This window comes from Aquarana catesbeiana, linkage group LG04 (genome assembly GCF_042186555.1).
Source record: "Aquarana catesbeiana isolate 2022-GZ linkage group LG04, ASM4218655v1, whole genome shotgun sequence".
Classification (NCBI taxonomy): domain Eukaryota; kingdom Metazoa; phylum Chordata; class Amphibia; order Anura; family Ranidae; genus Aquarana; species Aquarana catesbeiana.
The window spans coordinates 638,859,127-638,884,151 of NC_133327.1; positions in this window are offsets into that span (position 1 = coordinate 638,859,127).

Sequence of the window (25,025 nt, forward strand, 5' to 3'; positions counted from 1 at the left end):
GGAGGGGGGCAGAGGAAGACACCCCAAAAGAAAAAATGCAGAGACTATCAAAATCTTCAACCTCTCCTCACACACCTTGTTGCTACAAGACTCCTCGTTCCTCAGCAAGGGTCTCACCTTTGCACCCACCCCAACTCATTCACATTATTCAAAGATCTAAAAAAATTCATCAGGGATCTCACAGTGAAGAGGTTTTACAACATACAGTCTTCAAAAAACCTGCATCTCCCAGAAGTTGGCAAAGAACCCCCACACCAGGATACCCCACTGCTAGATCTCAGTGATCTCTCTATCACCAATGACCTGGCAGAACTTTATGATGAGAGCCATTTCTTAAAATTGGATTGTCTCACTCAGCATTTACCTACCACCCCCCCCCCCCCCCCCCCCAGTTCAACATACCCACTTCAAACCAAAATCAATATTCAACCCAGTACACAAAAAAGGTCCCTACGTACACACCTTTTATCAAGTGGTGTATGCAGACCTCATCAAGATGTGCCAAACCAACCCAAACTCCAAGAAAATATCCAACCTATCCAAGGCTGAACGAACAGCACTAGACACTCTGGCCAACAATGAGGACATCATCATTAAAGCTGCAGACAAGGGTGGAGGTATTAAAATTATATAAAACGTCCTGTGAGCCTCCACTAACAATAATAAACCATTAAATTGTCTTTGAATCAGCAGCAAGCGATAAACATGTCTCATAAACCATGTAAAAGTACTACAATCGCATTGAAAACGCAGCGCTATCAAAGGTATAAGCAAAAAGCCCCAGAACTGGTAAAATACATCCTCTACACCTTGGTAATAATAATGTATTAAATATATGATGAAAAATATATAAAAAGACACGTGCTTAATAGCCAAATAATAAAGTGACAATGTGCATTCATATAGTGATAAAAAATATTAAAGCAAATAAGCCCGTGAAAATCTAAATAGATCCAAATACTGGAATTATAGAAAAGTGCTTAAGTGCACTGTCCAAAGTTCAAACTGATCCAATTTACAGGTGCTCCACACTCCATGCGATTCAGTATGCTTCTCTACAAAAGGAAAAACTTACCCTATAAAAGAGTTTCACAATTGCTCCAGTAATCATGTAGTATACTGTTTGACCTGTCCTTATGGCCTCCTATATGTTGGCAGAACCATCCATCCCCTCCGCCAACGGTTTGGTAAGCACAGGCGGTTCATCGAACAGGGATGTGATGAGCACAGTGTGCCAAGACACTTTTTGACTGAACATCAAAAGTCCACTGAAGGCCTGAAGGTGTGGGTCATAGAGGCCATCTCCTGAGGTTTGCCTGCTGCGGAGCGTTTAAAACTACTCTGCCAGCGGGAGACTTTCTGGATATATTCCCTCAATTCCTTCTCGCCATAGGGACTCAATGAGGAGTTAGACGCATACACCTTGTTATAACAGATCACACACCCATTTCTGCTTTGTTTCTCCTACCTTCCCCTTACCCCCTGTCCCCCCCCCCATAAACAGGTCTGTCTCTGCACTACCGGTGGGGAGTGGTATAGTAAATATATTATATTAATTTCATATATATGTATGTGTGTGTGTGTGTGTGTATGTATATACTGTATGTGTATGTGCAGACATATATGCATGTTGCATGATCCATCATTAGGTGCACCCCACTTGGTATCCACACCATGAGGGGACACACACACATATACATCCCTTGTATACTAACTAGGGGGAACACAGCACCAACTTTATCTTTACTGTTCATTATTATTATTATTAATTCTTTACACTACAGCCTGTTCCCCCTCCATCACCTCTTCATGTTTACGTGCATACAACCCCCCTTTTTTTCTATTTTACTTGGTTGGCCCTTCATACATCATTAACCTCTTTAATGGGCTTCTATACATATAGAAGAGAACTATGCTTCAAATATTTTCACGTGTCTCTTTTTTAAAATTTGTTTCCTTTTTTTTTTCAATTTTATTTTATTTTATATAATTTTTTTTATATATATACATATAGTATTATTATTATTATGATTTTTAATTACATATATATTTTTTTATTTTTTGTCAATCCGAGACTGTTAACCCCTGCTTCACCTTGCCCCTTGCTATAATTTATTGTTTACTGATTGGTCTGCTGGAAGTTCCAGTTCCACGGCCACACCCACATGCTCTCCATTGTGTATATATAGCTGTCCTCCTCTAGATGGCAGCAGGCCAATAGAAGGAGCAGTCAGCTCTGAAGAACACGTAGCCTGTCATCACCGCAGCCCTGATTGAAAGATTCCAGCCCTGCTTAGGTCCAATCAGACGCCGGTGACATCACTTCCTGTTCCACAGTCCATGCTGGTCTGTGTGGAGCTGCTTGGTTCCTTTGCTCCTGGAGAAACACTGTGATCCATTCCAGCCAGCTGCTCAATCCTCTCCAGCTATCTGGAACAGCGTTGGAACCCACAGAGCCATGTGGAATGCCGGGACTGCACTTTACTTTGATGAGCATGCATCTTCTATCATCTTGTAAGTGTTTTTAATCTCATCCTACTAAAGTCATCATTTTAATACTACACTCAGGTCGGTGCCTCCCATCTCCCCCCCCCCCCTGTTTTTTCCTGGTGAGCTGTATGAGCCGTCACCATAGGACAGAAGCAGAGGCACAGCTGTTGACATGGGCCCCCCCACTACCACCCATCACTTCCACCGTGCCTGCAGATACACCCACCGCATGCCAAGATTATCAAAGTGGCTTAAAGCAGAGTTCCAGGCTTTTATGTTTATTAAAAGTCAGCAGCTACAAAAAGTGTAGTTGCTGACTTTTAATAAACAGACACTTACCTGTTCCACGGTTCAGTGATGCGACCGATTGGAGCGTCGCTCCTCTTCCTCTCCTCCATTGCCACTCTGGGCACCGGCCGTGACAGCTTTTGGCCTTATGGCTGGGCAAGCAGGGCACATGCGCGAGGCGTGCTGTGCTCCCGGGTTGGACAGACGATCTCCTGAGACCTGTTACGTGTCCCAGGAGATCACCTAGAGGAAGGGGCTGCCTAAGACGAAAGGAGGAGTCGCCTTGGCGGTCCCTGGGCGGAAGGAGGAAGTGGGACAGGAAGTCCACCCTCCTAACGTAGCCCCCACTCCCCCCCCAAAAAAATTACATGCCAAATGTGGCATGTAAGGGGGCGAGGAGTGCTTAAAGCGGAAGTTACATTTTTGGGTGGAACTCCGCTTTAAGAGTTTTGAGTTCCTAGAGTTCCTCCTTACATCAGAGGACAGGGATCACAGCTGAAGAATCAGAGGACAGGGATCACAGCTGAAGAATCAGAGGACAGGTATCACCGCTGGAGAATCAGAGGACAAGAACCCCTAGCAGGTCACTTGGCAGAGCTCCTTTCACATCCCAGCACTGTATACAGCCCCCCCCCCCCCCCCCCACTACACAGGGCTGGAATCACATTCCTTTACACACATCCTGTCAGCCTTCACACGGTGTATCTGGCTTTTATGTTGCTGTTCTGACCTGTGAAATTCTCTGGTCGGAACGGCAGTGTAGTTGCAATAGGCAGATACATCCTGTGAAGATTGTGGCTGACTGGCTGTGTTGTAAATGAATGTGAATTCAGCCCTTGCGGAGGAGGAGCAGTATACAGTGCCGTAATGGGAAAGGAGCTCAGCAACTGGGCATAGCATCCAGGGCAGAGGGGGTGGTCAGGGGGCTTTGGGGGGGCGCAACTTAGATCTGGGGGGGGCAAAGCCATGTGACACAAAATCTGGAGCCTGCAGCCCCTCAGGGGCCCCTCAGAAGGTGTTAAGGGATTTGTTTTAGCAATTTCTGAAGGTTTCTTTGTCAGTGTTGTCAGGTATTGGGGGAAGGTCAGCTCCCAGAGGTGTGTGTCTTTTCCCCAGTTGTCAGGGAAGTGGGGTAAGCAGACATCTCCAGGTGGGGGGTACAAAGAATCCCAGCTGGTGACTAGGAGACGCTGAGCGGTATCTTACCTCGCCAGTAACATCCGTCCCATCGTGGCTACAGGATGGCACTCTTCTCCTCTTAATTTGCTGAACTCGGTTACCATTCCATGTTGCCGGCACACAGCACAGACACTTCCCCATCCTGGGCTGTTCTCACCCCGTGCTCCTCTCCATTCAGGAAATGGCTCACAGCTTCTCCCCAGCCAATGAGAACAGAGGGGTGTGGACTGTGGAAGGCAAAGTGGAAGCCCAGTATTGGAGCGTGGCTGTGGGGCCCTAGGGCAGATCGGAGCTGGAGTTTGTGGACGATATTATAATATGACAGGGAGGCTGCATGGGCCCCCCGGAGCTAGGGGGCGGGGTTGCGATTGTGACCCCTGCAACCCCTTATGCTATGCTCATGGACATCCCCACCTGGGGAAAATGAAGGAAAAAGACAACAAAAGATAACAAATGCATCCACCACATATACTAATATATTGCAGCTTACTAGGACTATGCTTTTGTGAGCTCCTCTCCAGTCTTTTTTTTCCCTCCCTTCCATTTGTTTTGAATGTGCAGTGCATGTTTGTGGCCATGGGCACTGCTCTATGCATACTACACATCCCATAGACCATTTATGGTGAACCTTGGCACCCCAGATGTTTTTTAAACTACATTTCCCATGATGCTCAATTACACTGCAGAGTGCATGAGCATCACAGGAAATGTAGTTCCAAAACATCTGGGGTGTAGGCAGGGCAGGACTTAGGGTGTTGGGGGCCCCTGGGCTTGAGTCACTTTTGGGCCCTACCTTCTATACATTACTGTAAATAGAACAAAATGTTGACTGGTACCGTAGACAGTGTTACATGTTAAAAAAACGTAATAATCTATTTAAATGACCACCGATTGAAGCTTGAAAAATGTTTTTTCTTTTTTTAATAATGATTAAAAAAGTTCAAAGTGATCATGTGTTTATTGCAATGCACAAATGTCTTGGTCAGGATACCTCACATGTGTAGTGTACATATGTGGGCGCGACTTACGTATGCGTTTGCTTCTGCACCTGATCACAGAGGGACTGTCCCTTTAAAAAAAAAAAATTTGGATTACTTTTTTATTTCTATTACAAGGAATGTAAACATGTTTAATGTGAGATATGGGGTCAAAAAGACCTCAGATCTCACATTTACACCTAAAAGCAATAAAACATTTTAAAAAAAAAAGTGTATATTTTTTTTTCAATTAAAAAAAAACTGTCTCATTAAGGCCGTTGGGCGGAAGTGACGTTTGACGTCACTCTGGTCCTCCAAGGGCATAGATCCGAGTGGGGGCATCATGCCCTCACTTGACTTCCTGCCCATCGGACCACAGGACCAGATCGTCTCAGCCACTTCCAACGGCTCCAGAAAGCAGCAGAGACCTCTGCCACCACCAATAAAAGTGATCTTGCAGTGAATCTGCTGCGGAGACCACTTTTATCTTAAAGCGGACTACCCGCCATGAATAAAAATACCGGGGTTATGGCAGCTATCTTAATGTGAGATGTGGGGTCAAAAAGACCTCAGATCTCACATTTACACTTAAAAGCAATAAAACATTTAAAAAAACATTTTAAGCAATAAAACATTTAAAAAAAAAAAAAGTATATATATTTTTTTTTCCGTCGGACGTCATAATGGCGGCGTCCGACAGAAGCTTTTTATCATCTATTCCAATTGTGTGTGTGTGTGTGTGTGTGTGTGTGTGTGTGTGTGTGTGCGCCTCATCGGACCTTTTTTTTTTTCGAAAATTCTGCCGGACCTAGAAATAGAACATGTTCTAAATATTTCCGACGGAACCAATTCCTATCGGGAAAACCGGTCCTCTGTGTGCTGTTCCGATGGACCAAAAACGACGCATGCTCTGAAGCAAGTACGAGACGGAAGCTATTGGCTACTGGCTATTGAACTTCCTTTTTCTAGTCCCGTCGTACGTGCTGTACATCACCGCGTTCTGGACAGTCGGACTTTGGTTTGACCGTGTGTAGGCAAGACCGCTTGAATGGAATTCCGTCGGAGTTCCGTCGGAGAAACCTTCGGAGTTTATTCTGAAACTCAGTCGTGTGTACACATATATAAATAAATATAGCGCTCACAAACAACAATAAGTGAAAATTTGTTGACCAAAAAAAAAAGTCCAAAATACAATAAGTGGAAATAAAGTCCAAATAAATTGACTAAAGGTGCTCCAATCCACAGTGAAGTAAATATAAAGTGCTTCAGAGAAATTCAGGTGTGCATCACGCCCTCATCTATCCCCACTCACCAGATCACAACGACCCCCAGCTTTTCAGTCTGGTGGGTCATTTAAAGCTTGGTAAAGAATCCTGGGATGGCGGATAAGATGATATGCCTTCAGGTCCAGAAATCCTTTAATGTTTCTCAGCCATAACACAGCAGGTACCCAGAAGTAAAAATAGAAGGAAACTGATAGTGAAGTACCATTAAAAAGGTTTTAATAAAGAAGGGAGTGGGTACTTACAACAAGTATGATAAAAACAAGCCTCAAAATGGAGCTGTGGGTGTATGGATTGGAGCACCTTTAGTCAATATAGTTGGAATTTATTTCCACTTATTGTATTTTGGACTTTCTTTTGGTCAACAAATTTTCACTTATTATTGTTTGCGAGCGCTATATTTATTTTTATATGTTTTTTCAACTGATTAGCACTTTGTGTATAGCAGCTGCAATTTTTCACAATTTTTTTTACGGTTTTTTTGTTGTTTGATACACCAGTAGCGTGAGCGTATATATTTAGTATATATATTTTCACATATAATGGTCGTGTGTACGCTGCATAAAGCTTTCCCTCGAAAATGCCGACGGAGTTTAGCCAATTGGCAAGTCCGGCCGTGTGTACGTGGCATAACTGTAAGTGCACTTGGTTGTGCAGTCTTTCCAACAGGATTGTTGCAAACTGTTGCTGCATTGCTTCCCACCAGCTACACTTATCATGTTGGTTCTCAGCCCTAGGATACCAGTGGCGAAAATCACCAGCGACACGCTCCCGGCACTGAGGACAAATTTACCAATAAATTGCCATACAAGAACATAATAGAGATTGCTTGTATTCAGGGCAGGTCTGCAGAAACCAAGAAAGAAACAAGAGCTTAGTGAGCAATCTGACAAATGCTCCCGTAGTGCTATATACAAGCATCGAAGGCAGACATGGAAGTAGTCACCAGTGCATTGTTTTCTGTGATGTTTAAAGTACACACTGTAGAGGTGAAAGCAGCTCTCCATACACCTCAAAGTGATATTGCCTAGTAATCATTGTTTCCTCAATTGACAGTTGTTTGCACAACAGCAGAACGCTCTCTGCCGATCTGAATATTAAATGTATTCAAACACCAGCTGGATAATAGACACATCATTGAAACATAGTTTAAAGCTCTGATTTAAGGCTGTTGTTGGCGCTTTGTGGCCCCTCCCATGCAAACGGGGGAATACATAAAATATAGAGCTCAGGTTTAAAGTGAAAACATTTTCTATTGATATTCTATTCTCATTATAAGAAACATTCAGTAAGACTGCACAAAGAGCCATGAGGATGTACAAAGCATAGTCAGGTACCCGTACACACGCCCAGTAAGGTTCTTGTAAACCTGTTGGAGGGTATTATTTTTTTTATTATACAGGATTTATATAGCGCCAACAGTTTACGCAGCGCTTTACAATCTAAAAGGGAGACAATACAGTTACAATACAATACAATAGGATTAAGAGGGCCCTCCTCAGAAGAGCTTACAAACTAATAGGGTGCTGCAAAAGGTTGTAACTGTGGGGAATGAGCTGATGGAAGTAATAAAAAATTAGCAGGAGGTGTGATAGGCTTCCCTGAAGAGATGAGTTTTCAGGGATTGCCTGAAGGCAGCTAGAGTAGGAGATAGCCAGACAGGTTTAGGTAGCGAGTTCCAGAGGATGAGAGAGGCTCTGGAGAGATCCTGGAGATGAGTATGGGAGGAGGAGATGAGAGAGCTTGAGAGTAGCAGGTCTTGAGAGGAATGAAGGGGACAGTTTGGGTGATATTGGAGACAAGATTGAAGCTCAGGGCAGAGTTGTGAATGGCTTTGTATGTTTTGGTTAGTATTTTGAATTTAATTCACTGGGCGATCGGGAGCCAGTGTAGGTACAAAAAGAGAAGGATTCTCCAAGGCCACTACTGCAGGACACTTATGGTTAATTTCCCTAAATTTTATTTGTAGAAAAAACACACCATGTTATTAGCAAAAAAATCTAAGTATATACCCTTCAGAGCAATTATTAAAAAGACAACGTTGTCATTAAAAGAGGAATCACAGCTGCGCATACATCCATTCAACCAGTCATAGGATACTCGCATGTTCCCAGTATAGTCCTGTTTTGCTATTAGCCCAAAGTATTTATCAGGTGGTTGGTTTAGGTATTGATGTGACTGAGCAGGTAGATAACACTCACCAGCACAGCAGTGGGTGGGGCGGCAGGGGATGAACAAGCCAGCAGATGCAGCACACCTGGCAGGAGAGGGAGCGGGCAGACAAATAGACGGCAGCACCCGGCTACAAATTGTTTCTTAGAAAGGTCCCCAGGCAGTATTAAAAAAAGCACCAAAGCCTTGCCTTTAATCCGGAATTGTGCCCTGCAGTGCCACTTCTCCATATTAAAGTGGCATTAAACTCAAAAACAAAAGTTAAGTATTGCATGTCTGTTATTTAACCACTTCAATACCAGGCACTTTGTCCCTTCCTGCCGAAGCCAATTTTTAGCTTTCAGCGCTGTCGCACTTTGAATGACAATTACGCGGTCATGCTACACTGTACCCAAACAAATTTTTTATCATTTTGTTCCCACAAATGGAGCTTTCTTTTGGTGGTATTTGATCACTACTGACATTTTTATTTCATGCGCAACAAATAAAAAAAGACCAAACATTTTGAAAAAAACCCCCAAGTTTTTCTTTGTTTCTGTTATAAAATTTTGTAAATTAAACAAGTTTTATCCTTCACTGATGGGCACTGATTAGGCGCACCAATGAGGTGGCACTGATGGGCGCTGATGATGAGCACTGATAGGTGGCACTGATGGGTAGTGATAGGCAGCACTGATACGTGGCACTGGTATGCAGCACCGATGGGCATTGATAGGTGGAACTGATGGATACTTATGGGTGGGACTGATAGGTAGCACGGGTAGGTACTGATTGACACTGATAGGTGGGCACGGATGGGCATTGATAGGTGGCACTGATGGACACTGATAGATGGCAGTGCTGGGCATCACTGATGAGGAGACATCTGGCAGGCACTGACTGACTGGCACTGACTGGCAAGATGTGTGGGCACTGATTGGCATTATTTGGGTACTTACTCGCATTCCTGGGGGTCTAGGGTGGCATCCCTGGTCATCCATCTGTTGTGGGCATCCCTGGTGGTGTCTCTGGTGGTTCAGTGTGGGCACCCGCGGGGAGGGCTGCGCTGATAATCAATCAGCGCAGACCCCCCCCCCGTCAGGAGAGCCACCGATATACTCTCCTCTACTCGCTTTTGTCAGACGCGAGTGAGGAAAAGCCGATCAATGACTCTTCCTGTTTACATCGTGATCAGCCGTGATTGGACATGGCTGATCGCATGGTAAAGAGCCTCTTTACCGAGATTGGTGTAGCGATGTGTCAGACTGACACACCACACCACTGATCGCCGCGATGCGCGCCCCCGCTGGGCCTCAGTCTGGATAACTGAACCACCGCCCAGCCATCATTCTGCTATAGGCCAGGCGGGAAGTGATTAAAAAAAAAAAAAGATGTAAGCAACTACTTCGATACCAGAAACTTTCACACCCTTCCTCCGCAGGCCATTTTTCAGCGCTGTCACACTTTGAATGACACTTACTCAGACATGCAACACTGTACTCAAATGAAATTGTATTTTTTATTTTTTTAACAGATAGATATTTCTTTTGATGATATTTAATCACCACAGTTTTTTTGTTTTTGTTTTTTTTTTTGCTATATAAATGAAAAAAAATTACATTTTGAAAAAAACTTTTCTATTATAAATTGTTGCAAACAAATAATCTTTTCTTTATAAATTTAAGCAAAAATGTATTCTGCTACCTTTTTTTGGTGAAAAATAACCCAAAGAAGTGTATATTATTTAGTCTGTGTGAAAGTTATAGTGTCTACAAACTATGATACATACTGCATATTTGAAAATTGATCAATCCTGATGGCCTATCTTCTTTCTTGAGGCCCTAAAATGCCAGGACAGTACAAATACCCCTCCAAATGCCCCCTTTTTGGAAAGTAGATTGTCCAAGGTATCTAAAAAGAGGCATGGTGAGTTTTTTTTGAAGTTGTAATTTTTTTGTCACAATTTTTTTTTTTCGCAGAACACCCTGCAAATTTGGTGTTCCCAACACTAGGAGGCGATACAATGCCTCCGCTGTGCCTGTCATATGCTCACTGAAAAGTGATTCGAACATGGATTGCTCTTCTGAGAGCATTGCACATGTGAACAAGTCCTTATGAGGAACACTATGACTGTTATGGATGTGATCAGGGACACTGAGACTGGTGTGACATTGATTAGGGACAATATGACTGGTGTGACGGTGAACAGGGACACTGGGACTGGTGTGGCGGTGATCAGGCACACTGTAACTGGGGCAGAGGTAATTAGGGTGACATGCTGACAGTATGTAGAAAAAAAAAAAAAAGTAAAAAACTATTTTACAATTTTTTTTACATACAGTAGTGTCACCAGAATAGTGCAGTGTCACCATAGACACTATACTACTCCGAGGGCGTGGTCAGGATTTTTTTTATACACTATGAGTGTTTATTACAGTGATGATCACTGTATAAGCAATCATGTTATTGTCATGAATGGCATCCAATTATGATCCCATGGTTTACTGTTGTGATTGTTGTGATTAGCCACAGCTATCATATGGCATAGGACCACTGTGTTTGGCCCTGTGTTTTTTTTTTTTTTCTTTATTTTCACCGGGTAAACCAGCCAGTTATACAGTTCCTGTCTTGGGGTGTCTCCCCTTTGGATGGAGGAGTCACAGAGACACCTTTGGACAGCAGCATTGTCAGTCTGGGGAGAGGGTACTGCTAGACTTACAGTTTTAGTGATACTTGACTAACAAATAGAAGTTGAACTCCAGCTAACACTTTTAAGCAGTTACAGCAGCAGTTTGTTTTTTTTTCTTCTTTTTTTGGGGATAAAGGTCCTACATAAAGGAAGAAATGCTGACCATTGTCAAGCACAAGCACCCGTTAGTGTTAAATGGTTTGTTTCAACCCTCTTTCAAAGAATTGTGGTAGGACACAGTAGATTTCTAGGTATAAAAACGGAAAATTTCTTATCAAATACTTACTAAAATTTTCCTTTCCTGGTGGACTCCATGGCAGCATACGTATGGGTTAACCGCTTGGGTTAACCATATCGGCTCCGCTTCTTGTAATAGAGAACAGGCTGTGAGTCCCCCCTTGTCTTAATGTAGGAGACCGCCGCAGTGTTGACTAACCTAAGAGCACTGATACTCCCTTTGTTATATGGTGAAAGGCCTGTAGGGTGCAGAAGGCTGCCCGTAGTTTCAGAATGTTCAACACAATCTGTGAAATTGACAGCCCTGCCTGCCTTGAGCTATCCCCAACAGGCAGCAAGCCCCCCCCCCCCCCCCATTCCATATTGCTTAGCATTAGACGTGATTGTGAACCAGGAAATGGGGCAATGGAATGGCAAATGAGCCAGTTTTCGATTGCAGCCACCAGGGGACTCGCTCTCATGACTGAGGTTATGTAGATGACCTGAATTCTGCTTCCTGGCTCCCACTGCTGGAGGAACCTCGTCTGGAAGGGCCACCTTCCCTGGCTTCCACTTGACCCTTGGACCTGTAGACCCCATAGTGGCAATCATTTTAGACACTGAAAGGTGCGCAGGTGGGAAGACAGGGCCAGGAGTATTCTGTTCCAGAGTCAAGGCAATGGTCCTCTTGATTATATTAAACTGAGCCCTGAGGCACACAGGAGACTGAGCTGCCATACGAATTTGAGGAGCATTACGAAGACCTGAGCTCTGGTCTCCGGCATCTCCCCTTTGTTTTGGGACAGTAGGAGAAGGACATCCATGTAACCATGCAGGCGTATGCGCCTTGTTTTGATAAAGACAATAACAACCAATAAGACCCTGAGAATACACGGGGTGAAGTTAAAAGCTGAATGGCTGAAGTTGGAGATGGTCTTGACCTACAGTAAACTGGACGAACTTTTGGAAGTCTTCTACAATGGGCACCGGAAAGTAAGCATTTTATGTCTATTGGAAACAAGGCAGTTACATGGCTGGACCCCCTATGAGTCAGGAATAATGTTTACACCTTGAACTTCTCCTTTGCTGAAAATTGTCTCAGGTGCGCAAGGTCTAAAACTGGCCTCCGTAAGCTGTTCCTCTTCACGACCATTAAGAGGGGCGAATACCTGCCCTGAAATCTCTCATATTCAGAGACTGGCACGGCAGCACTTTGCGACACCAGTGACTTACGTAAAGCATGAGTATAAGCTTCCTTATCTCAGAGTGAGGAAACCACCATTGAAATGAATCCTAGGTAAGGAGGACATATGATGGACAATGCATGTCCCAAAAGACCATTTTGACGACCCAATAGTCTGAGGCCCAAACTCAGTAGCTTCTTATATTCGAGTTCAAGCTTCTAACATACTTCTGAGGGGAAGTCTGGTCTCCACACCAGCTCTTCCTAAACTTCTGAACCTGGTCTGTAAAACGCACGCTCCAAACTTCATTCTTTAGACTGTCGTCTTCTGGGGCAGGACCCCAACTTGCCAACTGTGGTCCGGGTGCTATCCAGCTTGGCCAAGATAAAGCTCCATCAAAGGGAATGCTATATTATGCCTGTTAGAGGTGAGATCAGCAAGCCTAGACTTCAGCCATAGCGCTCATTTGCCGTAAATGACGAGAGCATAACCCGCACCACTATGCGGATGATGTCAATTGGAGCCGCCCTTATGGAAACCGACACCAGCTCCTGAACTAGAGATTCTAAAAATGCTCTTGAATACTGCATCCACATTCTCCATCCACATTTTCATCCTTTTCAACATGGCCACAAGAGCCCAAGCTGACTTTCGTGCTATTCAGTGCATCTTCCAAGAAAAAGCGACAGGTTTGCTCAGATGGAAGGTATACCTCCCGACCTTGTTCCACTCATCCAAAATGATGTCCCCTAGTTGGAAATGGGGAAAATAGAACACTCTCTCTAAGGCTACGTCTTCCACCATTGCGACCCCAAAGTCGCACGATTTAGAGTGCATCTTTGGAGTGCGACCTTGATACAATTTTGAGTGCAGCCCCCGAACCAACTTTGCAGTCTCTGGATCAAAGCTGCATCAAAGGTCGGACCAAAGTATTGCCGGAATCTTTCCAGAGTTGCTGCAACCTTCCATGACAAGTTGCACTAGAGGAAAACGAAGCCCAAGTAGTTAACAGAACTTCCTCTTGCTTTGCAGGAGAATCTACAGGTTACATCCATGTAAATGCACCCCTCATTGCCTTAACCAAAAGGCGTTACGAGGGTAAAGAGACTCATCTCCCTCTGCCTCACTGTCTGAGGTCTTCATAGATGGATGGCTTGGTTGGGACAGTTCCAGTTCTTCCTGGTCATCCTAGCAGAAGAATATGCCACAATGGCTGTTGAACTTTGCATGTGGCTTGCATTCCACTCTTTAAGGGATTCTTGGACCACGTGCCTCACCAGAGATTCCATTTGCTTGAGGTCACCATCTCCTTTTCCAACTGCCTGGGCTTAGCATAGCTCCCACAGAAACTTGCCCTCTGAGACCGGAGTCCCACATCCCCAGAAGGCTCCCTTTTTGGAGCAGCTGACATAGTGGTGGGTGCCTAAAGGAGGACTCATAGCTTCTACTATGAAGGCTGGACCTTGACGGTACCATATGCCAAAAACATTTGGAAGAGGAATGTTGTGAACTAATGAGGTCTTTATCAATTCGTGCCATGTCTTGTCAATCTGACCTAGAAGGGCTAAAAAAAAAAAAAAGAAAACAAAATAGGATAGAAAGGAAATTAATAAACTCAAAATAGCATAGCCAGGTCAGCAAGCCCACCACCTCATACTTGCTACACAAGGGCTGGCCACAAGAGGGGGCACAGGTGATCAAATTATAGCACACACAGGCAGCAGAACATACAGTATACCTGTGATGATTGCACACAGCATTTAGAGAAATTGCTGCAAGCTGCCCACAGAGAAAACCCAATATCAGCAGTACTGACCGCTGAATGTATTTCTCCACTGCAATGATTCCACTGCCCACAGCGCAGGAATAACCCAGGGACGCCGGGCCGGAAGAGAGAGCAGCGGCTTGGAACGCAAATGTGCTCCAGCTGCCATAGGCTGAAAAACACTAGAGCCAGGGAAGAAAACAGACAAACACACAAAACTGCTGCCATGGAAACTGTACTATAAAAGTATACATCACCGCACATGGCATCCCCCACGACCACACTTGGATCCAGAAGAGGCTGCTGCAAGGGCCCAGGGCATTTATGGCCTCCCGCTAATAGCTGGGATGTTTGGCTGTACTTCTGCTTTGCCTGCCAATGGCCAGGCTTAAGCTCTTCATGGCACCGCATCCATCGCCATCCTCCACCCCGCTAATAACTGGGGACTGCTGGAGACTCCACATGGCACCGCATCCAGTGCCCTTCTCCACCCCACTAATAGCTGGAGACTCCACTTGTGTACTGGGGCAGAGCTTGCTGAACAAACAGGCCTCGATCGTGGACACTTTATCCAAGGTAAGACTTCAACCATTCTGGTCCTTAGGAGGACAAAAAAAGAAACGTGGCCTCTAGCTCAGAGCAAAGATTTATGGTAGTAGGGTGCTATAGGGGAGGAGTGGCTGCCATGCTGCCATGGAGTCTGTCAGGAAATTATTATTGCACTTAGTATTTTCATACCTATCGGTTATGTCTTTCATGCACTATATTTCTTGCTTATACAGTAATGTCATCGGCTTGCGCACAGGGTGTGCCAGGTGTGTCTGGGTACACGCTAATCATCAGGTGTGGTGCAGATTCCCCCTGTTAAGACCCCTGATATTTTATCCAAAGCCTCTTAACGGGACTCCTAAAAATATTGTAAAAAAAATAATAAAAATAAAAACTACTGACATTGTCCACTGCCCTACTGACACTAATCTCTGCCCTACTGACACCATCCACTGCTCTTCTGACACTGTCAGTGTGACGGGAGGGCCCATGGAACTCAGAATCCCTTGGAAAGTAGGGGATGTTTCAGCTCCCCATACACCTCTTATGTCTAAGTCACCCTGTGCTATCCTGGCACAGGGTGAGTGAGAAAATATGTCTTGGATTGCTTTAAATGGGACAGTAATATTTATCCCCAATATCTCCCAGGATATATATGTAAAGACTATTATTGGTTTGTTTGATTCTGAACTCAACATGTTAATTGAGTGAGCTGATCACATTAGCCTCCAGGACTGGCTAGGAGACGAACAGTCTACTCCTACTATAGTTCTTGATGACTAGGCTGAGGAGTGGGGGAGAACACTGTTTGTATTGTTAATTGTAATTAGCTCCTGCTATTGTGAGTATAATGTACTGTGTGAAGCTCGGTGACCACAAGACTGGGCAAAAGTTCATGTCTCAGTCACCTAGGCTGTATAAAGGATTAGATAATTAGCTCATGTTAATTAGGTTAGGTTTTAGTCATTCTGCTGTGTATATATTTGTGTGAGATCTCAAATAAAGAGTTAGTCCATGTTAGCAGTGAAACAAGTGTCGTCTTGTTTTGTGCTTATGAGCGGTTGGAATATCTGATATCTGTATCCAGACTACAAGGAAGTGGTATACTGATGGAAACACTCAAGCGGAGTGTGGGACGTTCCGTGACAGTCAGTATACTGTATATACACCTGCAAACAAACGCAAATATGTTTGAGCTTTGAGGTGCACACCCTAATGCAATAGGCTGGGCACACCTATGAGTAATGAATATCTGCACTGTCTTTTGTGATTTATACATAGGGCCCTGGTTCTTCATCAATGTGGTGCTTGAATAACTGAGAGGAATGATTCACCCCTTATTGTTCTGATGCTTTAGATCATTTTTATATTTGTGTCCAATTTTATAGAGTTCTCGCTTCTATTATTATGATATTAATATAAGACATACAATCATATGTATTGAATAGCCTGGGAGCAGTATATCTGAATTGCACTTGTTATTTTATTTATTGATTTTATGGGTCAGGGTCACACTTCATATTGTAATAAATGTCCTTGGACAGGTTGTATATATTTGTATCATTTCTATGTGTACTTATGCTTAATAAAATAGTTTTTTCTTTAATATGTTGCTGTGGCCATGTGCTTCAATTGTTTGCATAGGGACCCAAGGTTTACTGTTGTACAGTTTGTTCTTCTGAACCTGCATGCAGTGGTGGTGTATCTCTATTAAAACCTAACTCCAGCAATAGAGGAAATAATTCCTGGAATAGCATTTCTGGAGTTAGGCTCAATAAAAATGACAGGTGCCGCTCAAGGCTCCACTAGGTCCTCTTGCATGACAAACCGCTGGGAGTACCAACAAGGACAGACCTCATCCCAGCTCAAAACATCCAGTAGGGAAAGTAAGTCTTAAAAGTCACACATCACAGCAAAACCCTTTAAGGAGGTGTATGACAGTCTCAGCTCGGGTTCCATCCAGGCCATGCCTCTAACGCATTTCACTCCGCCCCGAAGCTTAATCATGATTAGCCTCTGGGGGCGGAGTGAAACAATTGGTGCAATTGGAGGTGGGCGGACTTTGGGACTGTCCTCATTATCCTACCATATTGAGGTATGATGGAATCTCGCATTATTTACCCATTTAGGAGGGAAGAGGTTTAGAGAAAATAAATAAATTGCAGGGTTTTGATGACTGGTACTCTAGGGGTGTTCAGTTCCTTTTTCAATTATATGCTAATGACCACTTAAAATCCTTCCAAGATATACAACGGGAATTTTGGTATCCTCTCTCATAGGTTTTTCCAATATCTCCAACTGTCATGCCCTTTCAGTCCAATTTTTAAACAGACTACTCTTATGCCGCGTACACACAATCTGATTTTCCGATGGGAAATGTTGGATGTGAGCTTGTTGGCTCCATCGAACATTTGTTGTCGGACTTTCCACCAACAAATGTTGGCTAGCAGGTTCTCAAATTTTCTGCCAACAAATGTTTGTCTGACTTTCCAATTGTGTGTACACAAGTCTGTCGCACAAAAGTCCACGCATGCTCGGAATCAAGGAAGAGCCGAAGCGCTCGGTCTTGTAAAACTAACGTTCGTAATGGTGATATCACACACTTCTTGTACGTCACTATGTTCGTAATTGTTGGCCAACATTTGTGTGACCATGTGTATGCAAGACAAGTTGGAGCCAACACCCTTTGAAGAAAAATCCACGGTTTTGTTGTCGGAAAGTCCGATCATGTGTACGGGGCATTAGACTGATTGCTACACCACTTATGGAAATGTTAGCTAATACCATAGAGGCCTCATTTCTTCAATGTATAAATCATTACTGGATAGTTCTAATGGTAATCAACAGCTTCCTGGCAGGAAAGGATGGGATATTGCTGGTTTAAGATGGAGAGATGGCAAGCTGTGTTGGAACAGGTACTACCTGTATCCCCCGTCTATCACCAACACAATGACTGTCCTATCTATTTGTCTTCTATAGGACTTTTAGAACCCCACATAAACTATTTCAATGGCACCGTAAAGAGTGTCTGGATTATCATAGATGTGGAGGATCCCTTGCGGATCTGATACACATGCTCTGGAAATGCCCTAAATTAGACATGTGCAGAATGAAAAAAATAGTTTAATTTAATTTCAAATTGATTTGTTATGTTACTAATTTTTGTTTTGTTGATTCATTTCAGAATTAATTTAGTTTCATTTAGTTTTATTTAATTTCGCTTTGTTTAAAAAATTTTCTAACGATTTTTACATTTTCAGAACAATTTGAATTTGGATCGGTCGATATATTAGCGACTAGGGATGAGCCGAACACCCCCCTGTTCGGTTCGCACCAGAACATGCAAACAGGAAAAAAGTTCGTTCGAACATGCGAACACCGTTAAAGTCTATGGGACACGAACATGAATAATCAAAAGTGCTAATTTTCAAGGCTTATATGCAAGTTATTGTCATAAAAAGTGTTTGGGGACCTGGGTCCTGCCCCAGGGGACATGGATCAATGCAAAAAAAAGTTTTAAAAACGGCCGTTTTTTCAGGAGCAGTGATTTTAATAATGCTTAAAGTCAAACAATAAAAGTGTAATATCCCTTTAAATTTCGTACCTGGGGGGTGTCTATAGTGTGCCTGTAAAGGGGCGCATGTTTCCTGTGTTTAGAACAGTCTGACAGCAAAATGACATTTTGAAGGAAAAAACTCATTTAAAACTACCCGCGGCTATTGCATTGCCGACAATACACGTAGAAGTTCATTGATAAAAAACGGCATGGGAATTCCCCAAAGGGGAACCCCGAACCAAAATTAAAAAAAAAAATGACGTGGGGGTCCCCCTAAATTCCATACCAGGCCCTTCAGGTCTGGTATGGATATTAAGGGGAACCCCGGCCAAAATTAAAAAAAAAAAAATGACGTGGGGTTCCCCCTAAATTCCATACCAGACCCTTCAGGTCTGGTATGGATTTTAAGGGGAACCCCGCGCCAAAAAAAAAAAAAAAAAACGGCGTGGGGTCCCCCCAAAAATCCATACCAGACCCTTATCCGAGCACGCAACCTGGCAGGCCGCAGGAAAAGAGGGGGGGACGAGAGTGCGGCCCCCCCTCCCTCCTGAACCGTACCAGGCCACATGCCCTCAACATTGGGAGGGTGCTTTGGGGTAGCCCCCCAAAACACCTTGTCCCCATGTTGATGAGGACAAGGGCCTCATCCCCACAACCCTGGCCGGTGGTTGTGGGGGTCTGCGGGCGGGGGGCTTATCGGAATCTGGAAGCCCCCTTTAACAAGGTGACCCCCAGATCCCGGCCCCCCCCCTGTGTGAAATGGTAAGGGGGTACATAAGTACCCCTACCATTTCACGAAAAAAGTGTCAAAAATGTTAAAAATGACGAGACAGTTTTTGACAATTCCTTTATTTAAATGCTTCTTCTTTCTTCTATCTTGCTTCATCTTCTGGTTCTTCTGGCTCTTCTGGTTCTTCTGGTTCTTCCTCCGGCGTTCTCGTCCAGCATCTCCTCCGCGGCGTCTTCTGTCTTCTTCTCCTCGGGCCGCTCCGCACCCATGGCATGGGGGGGAGGCTCCCGCTCTTCTCTTCTTCTCTTCTTCTTTTCTTCTTTTCTTCTTTTCTTCTCTTCTTCTTCATTTTCTTCTCCGGGCCGCTCCGCAATCCATGCTGGCATGGAGGGAGGCTCCCGCTGTGTGACGGCGATCCTCGTCTGACAGTTCTTAAATAACGGGTGGCCCCGCCCCCCTCTGACGCACGGTGACTTGACGGGACTTCCCTGTGACGTCACGGGGAATGCCACAGGGAAGTCCCGTCAAGTCACCGTGCGTCAGAGGGGGGCGGGGTCACCGGGTGGCCCCGCCCCCCCGTTATTTAAGAACTGTCAGACGAGGAGCGCCGTCACACAGCGGGAGCCTCCCTCCATGTCAGCATGGATTGCGGAGCGGCCCGGAGAAGAAAATGAAGAAGAAGAGAAGAAGAGAAGAAGAGAAGAAGAGAAGAAGAGAAGAAGAGAAGAAGAGAAGAAGAGAAGAAGAGAAGAAGAGAAGAAGAGAAGAAGAGAAGAAGAGAAGAAGAGAAGAAGAGAAGAAGAGAAGAAGAGAAGAGGAGAAGAGCGGGAGCCTCCCCCCCATGCCATGGGTGCGGAGCGGCCCGAGGAGAAGAAGACAGAAGACAGAAGACGCCGCGGAGGAGATGCTGGACGAGAACGCCGGAGGAAGAACCAGAAGAACCAGAAGAGCCAGAAGAACCAGAAGATGAAGCAAGATAGAAGAAAGAAGAAGCATTTAAATAAAGGAATTGTCAAAAACTGTCTCTTGTCATTTTTAACATTTTTGACACTTTTTTCGTGAAATGGTAGGGGTACTTATGTACCCCCTTACCATTTCACACAGGGGGGGGCCGGGATCTGGGGATCACCTTGTTAAAGGGGGCTTCCAGATTCCGATAAGCCCCCCGCCCGCAGACCCCCACAACCACCGGCCAGGGTTGTGGGGATGAGGCCCTTGTCCTCATCAACATGGGGACAAGGTGTTTTGGGGGGCTACCCCAAAGCACCCTCCCAATGTTGAGGGCATGTGGCCTGGTACGGTTCAGGAGGGAGGGGGGGCCGCACTATTGTCCCCCCCTCTTTTCCTGCGGCCTGCCAGGTTGCGTGCTCGGATAAGGGTCTGGTATGGATTTTTGGGGGGACCCCACGCCGTTTTTTTTTTTTTTTTTGGCGCAGGGTTCCCCTTAAAATCCATACCAGACCTGAAGGGTCTGGTATGGAATTTAGGGGGAACCCCACGTCATTTTTTTTTTAAATTTTGGCCGGGGTTCCCCTTAATATCCATACCAGACCTGAAGGGCCTGGTATGGAATTTAGGGGGACCCCCACGTCATATTTTTTTTTAATTTTGGTTCGGGGTTCCCCTTTGGGGAATTCCCATGCCGTTTTTATCAATGAACTTTGTGTATTGTCGGCAATGCAATAGCCGCGGGTAGTTTTAAATGAGTTTTTTCCTTCAAAATGTCATTTTGCTGTCAGACTGTTCTAAACACAGGAAACATGCGCCCCTTTACAGGCACACTATAGACACCCCCCAGGTACGAAATTTAAAGGGATATTACACTTTTATTGATTGACTTTAAGTATTATTAAAATCACTGCTCCTGAAAAAACGGCCGTTTTTAAAACTTTTTTTTGCATTGATCCATGTCCCCTGGGGCAGGACCCAGGTCCCCAAACACTTTTTATGACAATAACTTGCATATTAGCCTTTAAAATTAGCACTTTTGATTTCTCCCATAGACTTTTAAAGGGTGTTCCGCGGCATTCGAATTTGCCGCGAACACCCCAAATTGTTCGCTGTTCGGTGAACTTGCGAACAGCCAATGTTCGAGTCGAACATAAGTTTGACTCGAACTCGAAGCTCATCCCTATTAGCGACCGATTTGCATTCTGTGTGAAGAATAACCGGTTGTTAAGGAGGGGGCCAGGAAGCTGGCCACAGCATCCTTAACAACTGATGAATAATCAGCTATCAGCGGGCTACCACCCCCTTCCTCCTGAACCATACCAGGCCACATACCCTCAACATAGGGGGGGTGTTTTGGGGCAGAGGATCTGCCCCCCCGCCCCAAATCACCTTTTCCTCATGTTTATGGGGACAAGGGCCTCTTCCCCACAACCATGGGCTGTGGTTGTAGGGGTCTGCGGGTGGGGGCTTATCGGAATCTGGAAGCCCTCTTTAACAAGGGGGCCCCCAGATCCTGGCCCCCCATGTGACCGAGTATGGGGTGCAGAGTACCCCTACCCATTCACCAAAAAAATGTAAAAATTGAATAAAGACAGTACACATGTTTTTGACAATTTGTTTAAAAAATAAAAAACAATGTCCCCCGATCCAGTGTGACTGAGGATGGATCTACATCATGGGACATTGTTTTTCATTAATGTCCCATGATGTAGATCCATCCTCAATCACACTGCCCGCCGCACCGCTGGACCCGAAAAAGAAAAAAACAAAAAACTCTGGCCTGCTTGCTGGCACCGACCAGGGCATGCTGGTTCAATGACGTCACAAGGGGGCGGGGAGCAGGCAGCCGGCAGGGAACCTTCGCTTGGCCGGAGGTTTTTTTGTTTTTCGGGTCAGGCGGTGATTGACGAGGGATCTACATCGGGGGACATTGCTTTTAATTATTTAAACAAATTGTCAAAAACGTGTACTGTCTTTATTCACCTTTTTGGTGAATGGGTGCCCCATACTCATTCACATGGGGGCGCTGGGATCTGGGGGCCCCCTTATTAAAGGGGGCTTACAGATTCTGATAAGCCCCCCGCCCGCAGACCACCACAACCACAGCCCAGGGTTGTGGGGAAGAGCCCCCCGCCCCAAAGCTCCCCCCCCATGTTGAGGGCATGTGGCCTGGTATGTTCAGGAGGGGAAAATGAATAAATTAAATGAATTTCAACAAACATTCCTTACTATTTCATTCGGAGATTCAGATACATCCGGATCGGAGCACTCCTCCCAATTTTCACAAGCTATGTGATCCATGGCTGCAGATTCCAGGTCTTGCCTCTTTCACATTAGTATCTATGCAGATTCTACAATATTTATTTTACTGATATTCATGTTTATATTGGAATGCCTGGTGTGTAGCACTGGCAGATGTGGGCAGTTGGGATACACTACGAACAGGCACACTTTAGTTGAAATTAGCTTGTTATCTGTACTGGATTTAGCAGTGTATTTGTCTTTTATGCTGGTTTGACATTTCATAAATGTTTTTGCCCTCAATCGCACATTTGTGTGTAGAGGGCACTGAGTGGCAATGAGTTTGTTCTATGATTGATGATGCATACCTATTTATTTATATGTATTTTCATTGTTCTATTATTTTCATGCATACACCAAAGTATTGGGTTGCCTGAACTTTAATGGCATCCCAGTGTTAGCCCGCAGGGTTCAGTATTGAGTTGGCCCACCCTTTGCAGCTATAACAGCTTTAACTCTTCTAGGAAGGCTGTCCACAAGGTTTAGGAGTGTGTCCATGGGGATGCTTCACCATTCTTCCAGAAGTGCAATTATGAGGTCATTTACTGATGTGGACAAGAAGGCCTGGCTCGCAGTCTCAGCTATAATTCATCCCAAAGGTGTTCTATCAGGTTGAGGTCAGGACTCAGGGGGCCAAGCCAGTGCAGGTCAGTCAAGTTCCTCCATCCCAAACTCACTCATCCATGTCTTTATGGGCCTTGCTTTGTGCACTGGTCCAAATCATTAGATGGAGGGGGAATTGTGGTGTGGGGATGTTTTTCAGGGGTTGGGCTTGGCCCCTTAGTTTCAGTGAAGGGAACTCTTAAGGCATCAGCATACCAAGACATTTTGCTCAATTTCATGCTCCCAACTTTGTGGAAACAGTTTGGGGATGGCCCTTTCCTGTTCCAACATGAATGTGCACCAGTGCACAAAGCAAGGTCCATAAAGACATGGATGAGCGAGTTTGGGGTGGAGGAACTTGACTGGCCTGCCTGAGTCCTGACCTCAACCCGATAGAACACCTTTGGGATGAATTAGAGCAGAGACTGCGAGCCAGGCCTTCTTGTCCACATCAGTACCTGACCTCACAAATGCGCTGCTGGAAGAATGGTCAAACATTCCCATAGACACACTCCTAAACCTTGTGGACAGCCTTCCCAGAAGAGTTGAAGCTGTTATAGCTGTAAAGGGTGGGCCATCTCAATATTGAACCCTATGGCCTAAGACTGAGATGCCATTAAAGTTTCTGTGCATGTAAAGGCAGGCATCCCAAATCTTTTGGTAATATAGTGTATATTTGATTGCACTGTGGTTGCTACTCTAGATAACTGTATTGAGGGACATGGCACACTTCATTCACAACTGGTGCAGAGGGTTTGACATCATTAGGTCAGTGACACTTTCTGCATCAGTAAGGGCCATCCATCCCAAAGAAGAGGATATGAAGAAGAGGACCCTGCAGCATCAGATGATGGGCCTGAAGACTTTGGAAAAGGTAAGTATTAAAACACAAAAATCAAAAAATGCTACCAGTGGAGCAATTTTGGGGGTGCATGGAGCTCAGAGTTGGGATATAAAGGACACAACAACATATATTTAAAAAAAAATTAAACTCACTATTCTGTTTTGAAAAAGGGCTTTAAAAACTTTATGCTGAGCTGTTACTAACTGTTAACCGAAAAAGTAACGTGACAGATTATTGTTCATCTTAGAAAACAGAATGTACTGATCATAGGAAAGGCAAGGGGAACTCCTGCTGCCTTCAAATCCAATTACATTTCTGAGGACAGCATCTGCTGATAAGAAATTGAGCTAAAGAGTTCTAAGAACAAGGTAGAAAAAGGCAGAGAGTTTATGACAAAACTTTCGAGTTCAGTCAGTACTGACACTTTGTGAAAAAAAAGATTTGTCCTGTGCACTGCTAATTATATATCACATTAGGACCTATAGCTGCCTGCAAGGTTTACGAAGAACTGCAATTTTAAAAGCCTTAAAGAAAGATTTATCATATTTTTATTTTTGCTTTTTTGTCTTCTATGTAACAAACTAGATGTAGTACTCTGCCCCATGTTACTAAGTGCTTTCTAAATCTAGTTATGAGGTCCGACCTGCCTCCCCACCTGCCATAGCTAAACCAACGACAGCCAGGAAGATAATGGGATGCTAAAACGGCAACCTTGTCTCGGAGCACTTTTCTCAGACACGCTACGGCAAAAGGAATGCAGAGGTAAGGGATGTGTTAGTCTCCGGGATGAGCAACAACCTTTTCCAGAATAACCAGTGTATGGCATTGTGTGAGATGGAACCCACAAACAGTAACATCTGTAATCTGCTTCAACCTGTGTGTTCAGTAACTACTTCCCGGCTGCACCTTCCCCTTCCTTTCCACCTTTTGCCAATATGGCAGAAGATATATATAAATATATATATATATATATATATATATATATATATATATATATATATATATATAGCTATTTTGGCTCAGGAAGCCCTGGAATGGTGTTTGCCCCCTTCTCCACCAGTGTGACAGTAGATCAGCCTCCTGTTAATCAATGGAACCAGCATCTGTAGAGGAACTTGTGGTCAAGGATAATCCACGTACAGTGCCTTGAAAAAGTATTCACACCCCTTGAAATTTTGCACATTCTGTCGTGTTACAACCAAAAACATAAATGTATTTTATTGGGATTTTATGTGATAGACCAACACAATGTGGCACATAATTGTGAAG